Raw genomic sequence first — 15,492 nt, forward strand, 5'->3', positions numbered from 1 at the left:
GCCTGAGTAGATAGATTTTTTACCAAAGAAAATAACTTAGGGTTACGTTGGAAGCGTAGAAAGGTGGATGCACACAGATTTCAAAGTGATACCAATGCTGCGACGAATCTTCAAAAAAGCACTATTTCATTCGATTCTTAAGTGCGTTTCTTGAGAACAAACATACCTTATTTCTGGCCTTGTATCTTCATAAGGATGACCTTTCAAAGCATAAGACTGTACTATCACTTCGCTATTTCTTCACTTGGAAACATGTTTGAGGCCAGCCTTTCAGAATAAAGGGATCGCAGTTTCAGAAATGGATTTCGTGATTTTTGAGAAACGCACGAGTGAACTCGTTGGGTAAACGCATTCTGTTATGCGGGTTAAAATCTCGGCATAATATTATGGTAATGTACCATTTGTAGGTGTGAAACAGGCTTCAGAATAGATAACAAAGAACAAAAAACTAATTTATTCTACCGTGTCCTGGCCCTTTCACACATGCACAATTCAACGCAAACATATTTCAAAATTTTTAACGCACATCTACCGCACTTTCCTTTACTCTGAAAAAGAGACGTCATTTCCCATGAAACTTGACTTCAGATCTTTGAAAATCGTGACTACACTTTGCTGAACTTCGCCAAGACGTCGTGACGATTTTTTAAGTCAACTACTAGAGTGGTGCCTTTGAAGGTAGATGGAATTCAATGAAAAATGACTAAGAAGTTGCAAGTACACGAGTGGTTTCTGTCAGTCGACTTGGGCTGGTTTAACAAACTGCTGCAGTAAACAAGAAGAGACTAAAACAACGTCTAACCGTGACAACGAGAACACTTATTCACGCTTTTCAATGGCCTGTCAGTCTGGTGAGTGAAGCGTTCTTTAGCTATATGAGATTGCTTTGCACTTTACGCTCCAGAAACCTCATATCTTCTTCTACTTCTTCAAAATAAAGATCATCATCATCAGACGTTTTTACTCTCTTGCTCAATGCACTGTGTGGAGTAGGTAATTAATAATTAACGACCAATGTTTGCTTTCAAAGAAAGTTAAAATTCTATTAGCCAACATAGACACAGAAATCACGAAAGACTCGGATTTCTAATAATCTTGAGATTCACTCAGGCCTCATTTGAACATCAACATTACCACCCAAAATACTACTAAAGGACAACATACGGGGACATCTCTCTCTTCCACTCCAAAGGGTTCTTCGATCCAAAAATCAATGCTTTTTTCGACTCATGATTTTAATTTCGTAGTTGAAAAAAACGCCGACCAGATCACCCGTTCATACAACAGATAGTATATCCAGTAAGATATCACTTTTTCCCCCGCGCATGCGTAAGATTTCTATGCTCCTGCTAGAGAGGCTCTCGTAATAAACTACGCGATAAACTAGGGGGGTGGGGGTGGGGGTGAGGAATTTATTAAAGAATTGTGTGCGTGACCGGAAATGAGTTTTACACGTATGGAAAAGCAAGAATCCGGAATATGCAGAGGTGATGATGTTGATGGATGAAATTAAGGAATGATCTTTGAAGTTACATGTTGACCAACTGCCCTGTGAGAAGCCTGGGAAAAAATTAGGGTACTCAGTGGGATTCACACCTATGACCTCAGAGATACTAGAGCTATACTCCTCCAATGTTGAATTTGAAGGCGCCATATCTCTTACGAGCAGAACAAACCAAAGATGAAAAGAAGTAATGCGACTTGTAACTGCATTTGGGGCAAATGATACTTTGAACCAGTTTTCGTTGTAATGATTAGGGATCAAACCAAAGCAGATCCTTGGCAATCAAAAGCTTACCCAACTGAACTGCAGAATGTATGTAGGTGCATGTACCTTATATAAGTGGAAATGGCTTTGATTAATTTAATATAAATAACAGTATGGTAAGAACTTTTGCCATTTTACTGCAATATCAGAACTTACTGTCGCAAGTATCATAGATCGTTTAACAATGTGTAATGAATTCAAATGATCAACTTGGTCAAAATTGAACCTGCTGTTGAATACTCGTAGTAAAAATTGCCAATACATTATGTGGTCATCACAAATTGAAAGAGAACAAATAGCATATTGGCTGTTCTCAACTTTCTTTTGGCATGCTCTGTGTTATGTGCACATGTTAATAGACTGAAATAACTTTACAATTCTACCTTTGTAAGTATCAGAGCTAGAGATCTGTAGAGAACTCTAATCAAATCAAACGAAATTAACTGTTGGATCTGTTAAGGAGTGGACTATAGCATTGTGTGACACCATCAGTTTGCCCCTTACATTTGTATGAAACAAAAAGTCAGAAAACTGGCAAAGTTAGGAAAATAATAGGTGTGTAAATTATGTTCAGTATCTTGTCCTTGGAGCTATCAAAGAGACATCTGACGCACAGAATTGGTAACTGAATTTGGATATTAAGGTCTAAGGCAACACCTCTCTTCATGCTGCCTGTTTCCTAAAACGAATCGAATAAGGAAGGATGGCCAAAAGATGCCAGTCACGGGACTCCAAGCTGGGTGGAGAGTTTCGCGCACTCCCCTTGGTGCTTGTTTCACTTTCGCGCCTCCCGAGACCCACACAGCCGTGATCATCAACCAATCCCAGGTAATGCGCTATTCAAACTAACGGGTCATTGCACACAGGTACAGCGGTCAACTTTGTTGTACACAGGCTGAATGCAGTTGCTGTGTCGTGACTGTTAGGAAGTTACGCGCACCATAACCGGGTCGCTGTCTGAGATTTCATGTCTGGTGTCAGAGGACCGTCTGTGTTCAAGCTGGGGTTTCTTAGATCTAGTTTCATTTACAGTGCTCCTGCACAATTAAAATGCCTGATGACAAACATACCATGGGCTTAAGCTTCCTGTGCAATGGAGGTGTTACTTTTCAGTGCAGCGTAGGATTAAAACACTTTTTTAAAAAATCTCCCAGGATCAAATTAACAACAAAACTAGTCACAAGCTGAGTCAGGGAACATGTAAGAAAAGGAGTCGTTTCAAAAGTCTAGAGAATCTGCAGCTAACATCAGTGTGATGTTTGTGGATAAATTAAAGAATGATCTTTGAAGTTACATATTGAGCAACTGCCCCGTGAGAATTCTGGAAAAATAATTAGGGCATTCAGTGGGATTCACACCCATGACCTCAGAGATACTACAGCAATACTCCTCCAATATTGAATTTAAAGGAGCCATATCTCGTAAGAGCAGGACAAACGAATGTGGAAATGAATTTGATAATGCAGGCAGAAATTAAGACGTCAGCCAAACTCAAAGCACATTGGTGGCAGGAAAGAGTTTCACAAACTAAACCGTTCCTGCAAATTTTTTTGAAAGATGGGTTCGGTTTTAAAAAGAACCAAATTTGAGCATTTTACCAGTTTGTTTTGATATTACAAGCGACTGCTACTAGCGACACAGTGTCCATGTGCATGGAGTTTGATAATGATCAGCTCGGTGATAACTGCATCTGTTGTTGAAACCATCGAGCGAACATTGACATTACAATGTGGAATCTGATCATCACAGATTCGAACCACTCACTGTGGCCATTAGCAATCACAGCAAAGCTTGTCTGGGCAACAAGTGAAATGTGTGTACATAATTAATTAATTTATGGACAAGAACTACTGTTTGAGTCTGTCATGTTAACAGATTACAAAGCATGTGAAGTGCAGATTATAGATGAAAAGACTTAATGCTACTTGTAACTGCAACCCCAGGTCATGCGCCATGCAAACTAGGGGGTCATTGTACACTGGTACAGTAGTCAACTTTGTTGAATACATGTACAGGCTGAATGCAGTTCATCCTCTTACTGTATCGTGACTGTTAGGATGTTACGGGCACCATAACCGGATAACTGTCTCATATTTTATGGCTGGTGTCAGAGGACCATCTGTGTTCAAGCTGGGGTTGCTTAGATCTTGTGTCATTTACAATGCTCCCATACAATGATAATAATTATTAAAATGCCTGATGATTAACATACCATGGGTTTGAGCTTCCTGTCCGATAGAGGTGGTGCTTTGCAGTACAGCACAGGCAAAAAGACAGTTTTTAAACATCAAATCCCAGGATCAAATTAACGACGTAAAAATTGTCACAAACCGAATCAGGGAACATGTAAGAAAAGCAGTCCTTTAAAAAACTTAAGAATCTGCAGCTAACATCTCAGTGATGTTTATGGATCATGTACATGTTGAGAAACTGCCATGTGAGAAGACTAAAAAAAATTTAGGCCACTCAGTGGGATTCACACCCATGACCTCTCAGATACTAGTTAAGAACCATACACTTCCAATATTGACATCAAAGGAGCCGTATTTCTTAAGAGCAGGACAAACCAATGTGGAAATAAACTTGGTAATGCAGGCAGAAATTAAGATGTCAGCCAAACTCCTTGATTGAAAATTAACAAGCTCTTTGACTCTACGGGAATAGAACCCAAGAAAATTGGTGGTAAGCACGAGTTTTACAAAATGCACCGTTTCTGCAAATTTTCTGAGAAGATGGGTTTGGTTTTAAAAGCAACAAACTTTGACTACGCATCAATTCCCACTTTGCTGTGATATTACAATCGATTGCTACTGAGCAACACAGCATAAATGAGCATGGACTAAAACACCCCTGAGTCACAACGATTGAAATTAAAGTTGGATACTAAGGTCAGTGCGAAAGCAAAACCTCTCTTCATAGCACCTATTTCATAAAACACACGTGAAGTGTGTGTACATCAATAGATGAATAGACTCACATCAATTGTAGTTAATAACAATAATTATAGACTTATGTAATTATTATAATAATTGGCAGTGCTAATCACCCTTTACTTGCAGTATTAGGACTGAATTGCAAAAGGACGCAGCTCATGATAAATTGTGCCGAAAGCAGGCGAAAGCGCCTCCGGCTGCCGCTGTACAGGCCATGATGTTTGATGTCGGAGCACAGCAACACAGGTAGATGTTAATAAGCTGTGAGTGGGAAAGCAACACCTCTCTTCATATCTTGTTTCACAAAACAAAATAATATAGAGTACGTGTATTAGGATAGATGCCAAATGATGCCAGCCACGTGACCTCAAGCTGGGTGGAGAGTCTAGTGCGCTCCACTTGGTGCTTGTGTCACTTTCGCGCTTCCCGAGGCCCACATAGCCGTGATCATCAACCAATCCCAGGTCATGCTCCATACAATCTAACAGGTCATTGCACACAATTGCAGTAGTCAACTTTGTTGAATACAGGCTGAATACAGTTCAGCAGCTCTCTGTATTGTGACTGTTAGGATGTTACAGGAACCATAACCGGGTCGCTGTCTGAGATTTCATGGCTGGTGTCAGAGGACGGTCTGTGTTCAAGCTGGGGTGACTCAGATTTAGCTTCAGCTACACTGCCACCAAACCAAAACGCATGATAACATACCAAGGGCTTAAGATTTCCGAGTGATGGAGGTGCTGCTTTCTAGTATATTGTAGAGGAATTGTCTCTTTAATAACTAAAGATCTTCCTGACACAGAAACAACTTCAAATTCAAGTTGAGGAGGTGAGTAAGTGAATGTGTAAGAAAAAGGATAAAACTAGACAATCTGATACTAAAATCAGTTTGATGACTATGGTGAAATTTAAGGAATGATGGTCTAAGTTACATGTTGAGCAATTGCAATTAAAGAAGCCTGAAAAAAAAAAATACCGTACTTGCCTCTCACCAAAATGGCGATAATAAAACGAAGACAATCGCACAAGTTTGAATTTCAAGTCTCCAAATGAAATAAGGTCAGCCTTGGACGAAAACAGACACAATCGAACTTTTTTGGAAACAAAACAAATTTCTCACGCACACATAGGGTATTATAGCTTGGATAACAACGAGTGTTTCGTTGGTTGGATAACACAGCTGTCGCTTACACTGTAGTTAAATAACAGTATCTTTGTATCTTTACAGTACAGAAGTCTTCGGTTTTACATTATGTAAAGATAATAAAATTTGAGTCCTTACGGAAATCGCGCACTTTCTCATTTTGATTACGATTTCTTGCTTTAAGAATCGATTCTTCACACCATGAGATCTAAAACTTGACAGTCTTCCGCTTATTTCACACATGCAGCACATCATTGTTCTTTCCCGCGGGAAGCCTCGTCTTTTCTCTTGCGGCAAATTTCCCGCGGCAAATTGCACCTCGGTTTTACCGAGGGAAAAAAATTTGCATACCTCGGTGGCGCGCGACCACTACCCGCGGCAAAGACGAGGTATTGCCTCGTCCCGAGGGGTCAATACTTTCAGGCGGTACTGTACATAAAGTAACTTCTTTTTTTCCAGGATTTAGTATAATTTAATTTCTTAATTTCCCTGTAAAACACATAATCACATGGTTGTTCGAAAGCCCATTAACTTAATCCAGGATTAGCGTAAACTTTTGTTTCATGTTTTCAACTTTTCTAAAGTTGATAGTTTCTTTTGCTTATTTTTCTCTTTCAAGGTTGACTTCTGCTAATGCAAAGTTTTGCTAAATATCAGCGTTGAACAACATTTGAAAGTAGAGAAATATAACTCCAAGGTTAATTTTTAATCTGGGATTAGCGTTAATCGGCTTTTGAACAACCGGGCCCTGATCATTACAGATTTTCACAACAAAAGGTAGAGTGCTTGTGTGTGTTGTTTTTGTTTTTGTGCATTCACAGGGTTTGGTTTTTAAATCAATGGAAGCGATGCTCTTGCCAGCTTGCTGTGATATTTGAAGGGCGGCCTCATGTAAGATACAGTGGGCATAAACTTTGATAATCAGCCTGGTCTTAATTGCGTCGCTCATTGAAACCTCCCTCCCTGTAAAACACATAATCACATAATATACTGGACCTGGTTGTTCGAAAGCCGATTAACTTAATCCAGGATTAGCATAAACTTTTGTTTCATGTTTTCAACTTTTAGTTGATAGTTTCTTTTGCTTCTTTTTCTCTTTCAAGGTTGACTTCTGCCGATGCAAAGTTTTGCTGAATATCAGCGTTGAACAACATGTGAGAGTAGAAAAATACAACTCCAAGGTTAATTTTTAATCTGGGATTAGCATTAAATCTGATCATTACAGATTTCCACAACAATAGGTAGAGTGCATGGCTGTGTTGTTTTTGTTTTTGTGCATTTACAGGGTTTGGTTTTTAAATCAATGGAAGCGATGCTTTTTGCCAGCTTGCTGTGATATTTGGAGGGCGGCCTCATGTAAGATACAGTGGGCATAAACTTTGATAATCAGCCTGGTCTTAATTGCATTGCTCATTGAAACCTCCCTGCAACTCATGATAATTTGTGGTGAAAGCATGCAAATGCGCCTCTGGTTGACGCTGTACAGGCCATGTTTGATGTCTGAGGACAGCACCACAGGTAGATGTTATTTAGCTGTGAGTGGGAAAGCAACACCTCTCTTCACATCCTGTTTCATAAAACAAAATAGTATAGAGTGTGGATAGATGGCCAAATGATGCCAGCCACGTGACCTCAAGCTGGGTGGGGAGTCTAGTGCGCTCCACTTGGTGCTTGTGTCACTTTCGCGCTTCCCGAGGCCCACATAGCCATGATCATAGACCAACCCCAGGTCATGCTCCATACAATCTAACAGGTCATTGCACACAATTGCAGTGGTCAATTTTGTTGAATACAGGCTGAATACAGTTCAGCAGCTCTCTGTATTGTGCCTGTTAGGATGTTACAGGAACCATAACCGGGTCGCTGTCTGAGATTTCATGGCTGGTGTCAGAGGACGGTCTGTGTTCAAGCTGGGGTCACTCAGATTTAGCTTCAGTTACAATGCCACCAAACCAAAACGCATGATAACATACCAAGGGCTTAAGATTCCCGAGTGATGGAGGTGTTGCTTTGTACTGTAGTACAGTGTAGAGGAATTGTCTCTTTAATAACTTAAGATCTTCCTGACACAGAAGCAACTTCAAATTCAAGTTCAGGAGGTGAGTAAGTGAATGTGTAAGAAAAAGGATAAACTAGACAATCTGATACTAAAATCAGTTTGGTGACTATGGTGAAAATTAAGGAATGATGGTCTAGGTTACATGTTGAGAAATTGCCAATTAAAGAAGCCTGAAAAACGCTCCATACAATCTAACAGGTCATTGCACACAATTGCAGTGCTCAACTTTGTTGAATACAGGCTGAATACAGTTCAGTAGCTCTCTGTATTGTGACTGTTAGGATGTTACAGGAACCATAACCGGGTCGCTGTCTGAGATTTCATGGCTGGTGTCAGAGGACGGTCTGTGTTCAAGCTGGGGTGACTCAGATTTAGCTTCAGCTACACTGCCACCAAACCAAAACGCATGATAACATACCAAGGGCTTAAGATTTCCGAGTGATGGAGGTGCTGCTTTCTAGTATATTGTAGAGGAATTGTCTCTTTAATAACTTAAGATCTTCCTGACACAGAAACAACTTCAAATTCAACTTCAGGAGGTGAGTAAGTGAATGTGTAAGAAAAAGGATAAAACTAGACAATCTGACACTAAAATCAGTTTGATGACTATGGTGAAAATTAAGGAATGATGTTCTAAGTTTCATGTTGAGCAATTGCCAATTAAAGAAGCCTGAAAAAAAAAAAAACATTTCAGGCTCCCAGTTGGATTCCCACCCATGATCTCCAAGATGATAGATGATACAGCTATAGCTAACACTCCTCCAATATTGAGATTGAAGGAGCCGTATCTGGCAAGAGCAGGGCAAACCAATGTGGAAAAAAAAATCCTAACACAGGGAGAAACTATCACATTAGCCAAACTCTTAATCAAAAAAACTAGACTTGTCGAGTTTATGAGAATCAAACCCAAGCACACTGGTGGCAGGCAAGAGTTTTACATGTACGTTCCTGCAAATTCTCTTGAAAGATGGGTTTGGTTTTCAATGAAAGCAACAACTTTTGTGCATTAATTGCCAGTTTCCTGTGATATCACAAGCGACTGCTACTAGCGACATAGTGTCAGATTGGACTAAACACACTGAAAGCATCATGAATGACAGCAAAGTTCGCCTGGATAACACGTGAAGTATGTGTACATCAATAGATGAATAGACTCACATCAATTGTAGTTAATAATAATGTAGGCTTATGTAATAATTGGCAGTGCTAATCACCCTTTACTTGTAGTAGTAGCACTGAATTGCAAAAGGACGCAGCTCATGATATTGTGCTGAAAGCATGCGAAAGCACCTCTGGCTGCCGCTGTACAGTCCAATTGTTTGATGTGGGAGCACAGCATCGCAGGCTCTGAGTGGGAAAGCAACACCTCTCTTCATATCCAGTTTCATAAAACAAAATACCGGTAATATAGAGTAAGGATAGATGGCCAAATGATGCCAGCCACGTGACACCAAGCTGGGTGGAGAGTCTAGTGCACCACTTGGTAAGTTTGTGAATCTGATTAAAGCAGAACCCTTGCATAACACAAATAATGCCTGGCAGCAATGGTTTACAAATCTACTGACAGTGGTTATGCAATACACTAATCATTCCCAACTTAAATCAGCCACAACTTTATCAGACATGGCAGATGCTTTGCCACTGAACAAATTCCTGACATGTGTGAGAGAAACTGCAAAGTGTGGCAGGCTTTACAATTCCTTTGTGGGATGGTTTGGAGAGAAGAGGAAAAAGGGCATTATTTTAATTCTCTTACTGCTTTACAGGATTGGAATCAAAGAATTTTTCATGGAACTTCCCTTCCTTAATTCAGGAGGTCCTGTCAATTTCAACACTGTCACAAAGTTCAATTCTCAAACTCCATGTACTGGCATTTGTTGGACTGAAACTTAGGGACTCTGCATCCCTTTATTCAAGGGTTGAGGTAAGCAAAACACAAGTAGCTGATGTGAAGACCTTGTGCCAAGATTATTTTAAAGCATTAATGTGTTGTTTTTAAATGGTGTGAACCCAACTGTGAGGACTCTGGGATATGCTGTACCACACCACACCAAACAGCTGTTTGAAGAACTTGGGTAGGGCCTTGGACTAAACTCGATGCAAGGCTGCGAGGCTACGCATGTGAAGTTGGCAATGTATGTAAAGAACACATGCAATCTGAAGAAGAGTTTCCGGTGGCAAATTGTCTTCTGACGAGTATGTCACCTTAGTTTGGCTTCGGGAAATGAACCCCTACAGTGTTTCCTATAAGCAAGGACGAGAATCATACATCCCAAAGAGAGTGAAGGAGGGCGATGACAGGTTCTTCCAGTGTGGAATGTTAAAATCAAACAATGCTGGTTGCAATATCTGCACTAGTACTATCACAACTCATATCAGGGAAAGTGTGGCCACTGGAAAGGTTGTCCAAAGGTAGGGATTTAGTTTAATTTTATTTCTGGGAAGGGGGGAGAGGTGAAGCCAATATGTGTTCTTTTTTTTTTTTCACAAAATTTAAAACCTTCAGAAATTCTTGGTATCAGTAAGTAAACAAAGTCAAAATCTGTCTGTACATGTCCTAGTATTACAGTCAAATGACATACATAAAGTAACTTCTTTTTTTCCAGGATTTAGTATAATTTAATTTCTTAATTTCCCTGTAAAACACATAATCACATAATATACTGGGCCTGGTTACTCGAAAGCTGATTAACTTAATCCAGGATTAGCATAAATTTTTGTTTAATGTTTTCAACTTTTAGTTGATAGTTTCTTTTGCTTATTTTTCTCTTTCAAGGTTGACTTCTGGTAATGCAAAGTTTTGCTGAATATCAGCGTTGAACAACATTTGATAGTAGAACAATATAACTCCAAGGTTAATTTTTAATCTGGGATTAGCGTTAATCAGCTTTTGAACAACCGGGCCCTGATCATTACAGATTTTCACAACAAAAGGTAGAGTGCTTGTGTGTGTTGTTTTTGTTTTTGTGCATTCACAGGGTTTGGTTTTCAAATCAATGGAAGCGATGCTTTTTGCCAGCTTGCTGTGATATTTGAAGGGCGGCCTCATGTAAGATACAGTGGGCATAAACTTTGATAATCAGCCTGGTCTTAATTGCGTCGCTCATTGAAACCTCCCTCCCTGTAAAACACATAATCACATAATATACTGGGCCTGGTTGTTCGAAAGCCGATTAACTTAATCCAGGATTAGCATAAACTTTTGTTTCATGCTTTCAACTTTTAGTTGATAGTTTCTTTTGCTTTTTTTCTCTTTCAAGGTTGACTTCTGCCGATGCAAAGTTTTGCTGAATATCAGCGTTGAACAACATGTGAGAGTAGAAAAATATAACTCCAAGGTTACTTTTTAATCTGGGATTGGCGTTAAATCTGATCATTACAGATTTTCACAACAATAGGTAGAATGCATGTGTGTGTTGTTTTTGTAATTTGTGCATTTACAGGGTTTGGTTTTTAAATCAATGGAAGCGATGCTTTTTGCCAGCTTGCTGTGATATTTGAAGGGCGGCCTCATGTAAGATACAGTGGGCATAAACTTTGATAATCAGCCTGGTCTTAATTGCATTGCTCATTGAAACCTCCCTGCAACTCATGATAATCTGTGCTGAAAGCATGCAAATGCGCCTCTGGCTGCCACTGTACAGGCCATGTTTGATGTCTGAGCACAGCACCACAGGTAGATGTTATTTAGCTGTGAGTGGGAAAGCAACACCTCTCATCATATCCCGTTTCGTAAAGCAAAATAATATAGAGTAAGGATAGATGGCCAAATGATGTCAGCCATGTGACCCCAAGCTGGGTGGGGAGTCTCGTGCGCTCCACTTGGTGCTTGTGTCACTTTCGCGCTTCCCGAGGCCCACATAGCCGTGATCGTCAACCAATCCCAGGTCACGCTCCATACAATCTAACAGGTCATTGCACACAATTGCAGTGGTCAACTTTGTTGAATACAGGCTGAATACAGTTCAGCAGCTCTCTGTATTGTGACTGTTAGGATGTTACAGGAACCATAACCGGGTCGCTGTCTGAGATTTCATGGCTGGTGTCAGAGGACGGTCTGTGTTCAAGCTGGGGTCACTCAGATTTAGCTTCAGTTACAATGCCACCAAACCAAAACGCCTGATAACATACAGTACCAAGGGCTTAAGATTCCCGAGTGATGGAGGTGTTGCTTTCTAGTATAGTATAGAGGAATTGTCTCTTTAATAACTAAAGATTTTCCTGACACAGAAACAACTTTTCAGGAAGTGATTAAGTGAATGTGTAAGAAAAAGGATAAAACTAGACAATCTGATGCTAAAATCAGTTTGATGACTATGGTGAAAATTAAAGGGATATGATCTTTGTGATTGATTTATTAGTTAGTGGTTTATTTCAAGCATGATTGTGCATTAATACGAGGCTGTTCTGAGTATGGCCACCATGTTGTGAAAACATGTTGTGTGGTTGATTACAATCATGTATTTAATCTGGTTTAATCCATTGCAACCCTAACCATCCATTGGTTTCTCAGTATTTAACACTGGGAACAACGATGGGATTCATTGTGCACAATGGTCGCAGTAAACATTGAAATTCAAGGCATACATTGAACATCTTCAGTTCCCACGGCCTGCTCCCATCTGACTTTGTAGCTCAGACGGTAATGCAGCGGAGATCTAACCCGAAGGTCGTGGGTTCAATTCCCACCCTGGTCAGAGTTTTTCTCTGTCCTTGTGTGGGCCCATTTCCATCAGTAGGGCTAACGCTCACATGGTTCATATGGGATAGAAATCAAGCACTTCACATTACATTCTATTCAGTTAACTCTGTTTAATACATTGTTAAGCTCTGTTTGATTGCAACTTAAGGTAATTCGTGGGTGATAGCAACACGGTGGAAGAAGTGGCTCGAATCGTTTCAATACTTTCTGGTGGCCAAGGGAGTGGTCAATAATGCACAAAAGAACTTCAATGCTTTGCTACCCTTACACAGTAGGAATAGAGGTCCAGAGTTGAATGAAAATGTTAACTGACCACCTAGGCCTGGGTGCTGCAGTTGTACTTATACTTATTAATTCCAAGTTATTATTAGATAAGATGTTATCCAGGCTGGAAAAGCACGGTATAGTACCTACACTGTAAACGATCAAAGTTTATGGTGTCAACTGTGTAGAGTTCCTAGGCTACCAAGTGGACGGAGAGGGTCGGCACCCTTCAGAGGAGAAGATTGCAGCCATGTTAATGAAGTGCCAAGCCCAAAGAATGAGGCAGAAATGTGCTCCTATTTACATGTAGGACTGCTGAACTACTATCATGGTACTTTCATACCCAACTTCTCCTCACTGCTACAGCCATTACACGAACTGCTCCAAAAGGGAGTGAAATGGGATTGAACAGCCCATGATCTCTGAGATACTACAGCTAATGCTCCTCCAATATTGAAATCGAAGGAGCTGTATCTCCTAAGAGTAGGACAAACCAAAGTGGAAATAAAAATTATAACATACCTGTAGGCTTGTTGACTTTATGGAAGTCAAACCCAAGCACATTGGTAGCAAATTCCAATGTTGCTGCCAGCTTTATTGAAAAATGGGTTAAGTTTTCAAAGCAACAAAGTTTGTGCATTTTATCAGTTTGCTGTGGTATAATACTTGTAAGAGACTGCTAGTAGTGACACAGTGCCAAATGTGCATAGACTTTGATAATGATCAGCCAGCCTGCATGGTGAGGACTGCTAGTGTCACTGAAACCAGTGTCAAACCACCCAGGAAAACTTGCCATTACTGTACATAGTACGATAACTACAGATTGGACAAAACACATGGCATGCTGCAGGCAACACAAATCACAGCAAAGTTTGCCTGGATAATTGTGTGTACATCAGTAACAGAATCAATATTGTTATGGACAAGAAATAATGTTGGAGTCAGTGAAGTAATTTTAACAGAAATAATTAACGTATTACTAAGCATGTGAATTGCATATAATTTATAAAAGAATTGAAGAAACGACACTTGCAATTGCATTTGGAGTAATTGACACTTTTAACTAAATTTTGCCATGATGATCAAGCACATTGTGATCAAGCACTTAGTACATGCAAGTGCACTACCACAAAAACAAATTAAAACTTGAGTAACCAAGTATTTAAAGTGAACATGTGAGGAAAGGAGCCATTTAAAAAACAAGGGAATCTGATGCTATTACACGTATTATCTTTATCTGTATGATTATGGATGAATTTAAAGAATGATCTTTGTTCTGTGCCACTTGCATGTAAAAAGACCGAAAAGAAGATTATTTTAGCACTTTCTGATATTGTGACTGAGTCACTGCAAGTTAAGTAGAACTGACTTAGATCAACCCAGTTATATTTGCAATTAACTGTCGCTGAAACTCAATCCTTTGCAAAGATTAGGAACTCAAAGTGTACATTAAAATTAATATTTGACGACATTAATTATTGTGGCAAATTGCTACTACATTTATAAATACAGTAATACTATCATTTTCTACACAACCATGAAATTGTAATGAGATTAAAAAATGGAAAATATCATAGGTGCTTTCAATTTGCAGTTAAAAAAGCAAAAATTATTGTTCAAAGTTGGCATAAATTGAAATTCCTATGATGCATAAAAGAAACAAACCTTACTCTTACCAGTGAATTAATGCACATATACATAAGCAGTGGTACATTTGTATACAAGGCAAGGCAGTGAAACAATCAGATTGAGTTATGTCTTTACAGTGTAAGATACGCAGGGCAATCATATCTTCCAACCAAGTGTAAATCCATATCTGTTGAGAGAGGGTAAAAAATAATGCGAGTCTAAAGTGCTTCTACTATGACCAAAAAACAATTTTTATTTTCTTTGGATTTCAAAACCATGTTAACTAAACAGTAACTGATCCAAGTTTTAAGCCTTATTAATTAATTTCAAAAAGACAGCTGTTTATTTTGACTGGAATTTTCCTGTTTAATGGTCCGCCACTACTATCTTTAAAATCTTCAGAGACCTGGATCGAGGAGAAAATGACATCAAAGACTCAATAGTTTGAGAATGCAATGTGTGTGTATGCAACTGCGTTAAATGGGGACATTAAATGATTGACTCCTGGGGGATCCCCATTGAAGAGTAAAATCGCCTGGCATTAGACTGAGTAAAATAGTAAGTCTGTCTGCCCGGTTCAAAGGGTTAATATGCAGCACAGGCGTTTCAAGCTTTCAGACTTTTAAACTCATGTTTTGCATACATACATGTACGTGTAATAAGCTGTGTTCACAGGTCATGTTAAACTAGGCTAGCTAGTGAGTAAACAACATCACTTTTCCCTAGATCGATCCAACCCTCTGAAATCCAATCGGTGAGTTTGGAACGTGAGTATAGTGGTGGACCCTGAAATCCAAAACTTCCACTGAAAGTAAATAGCCTTTGGATAAGAATCAGCTCAAAATTTTCCAGTGAAATGTTGAGCAATCACACTTTCAAAATCTCAAGGAAAAAAAGAAGTGATTTTTTGACCATAGCAGCACTTTAAGAGTGAACAATAAGCACATTCTTGCCAGCAGGTATGACATCCAATTGCCTAGTAAATACCTTAAC

At 39.4% G+C, this 15,492-nt stretch overlaps 1 pseudogene; it reads left to right on the plus strand.

Moving 5' to 3' along the window:
• Positions 1-282: 282 nt before the first annotated feature.
• Positions 283-13,285, plus strand: LOC138052582 (uncharacterized; annotated as a pseudogene).
• The last annotated feature ends 2,207 nt before the right edge of the window (positions 13,286-15,492 follow it).

Source organism: Montipora capricornis, chromosome 6 (assembly GCF_036669925.1).
Source record: "Montipora capricornis isolate CH-2021 chromosome 6, ASM3666992v2, whole genome shotgun sequence".
In the NCBI taxonomy this organism is placed as follows: domain Eukaryota; kingdom Metazoa; phylum Cnidaria; class Anthozoa; order Scleractinia; family Acroporidae; genus Montipora; species Montipora capricornis.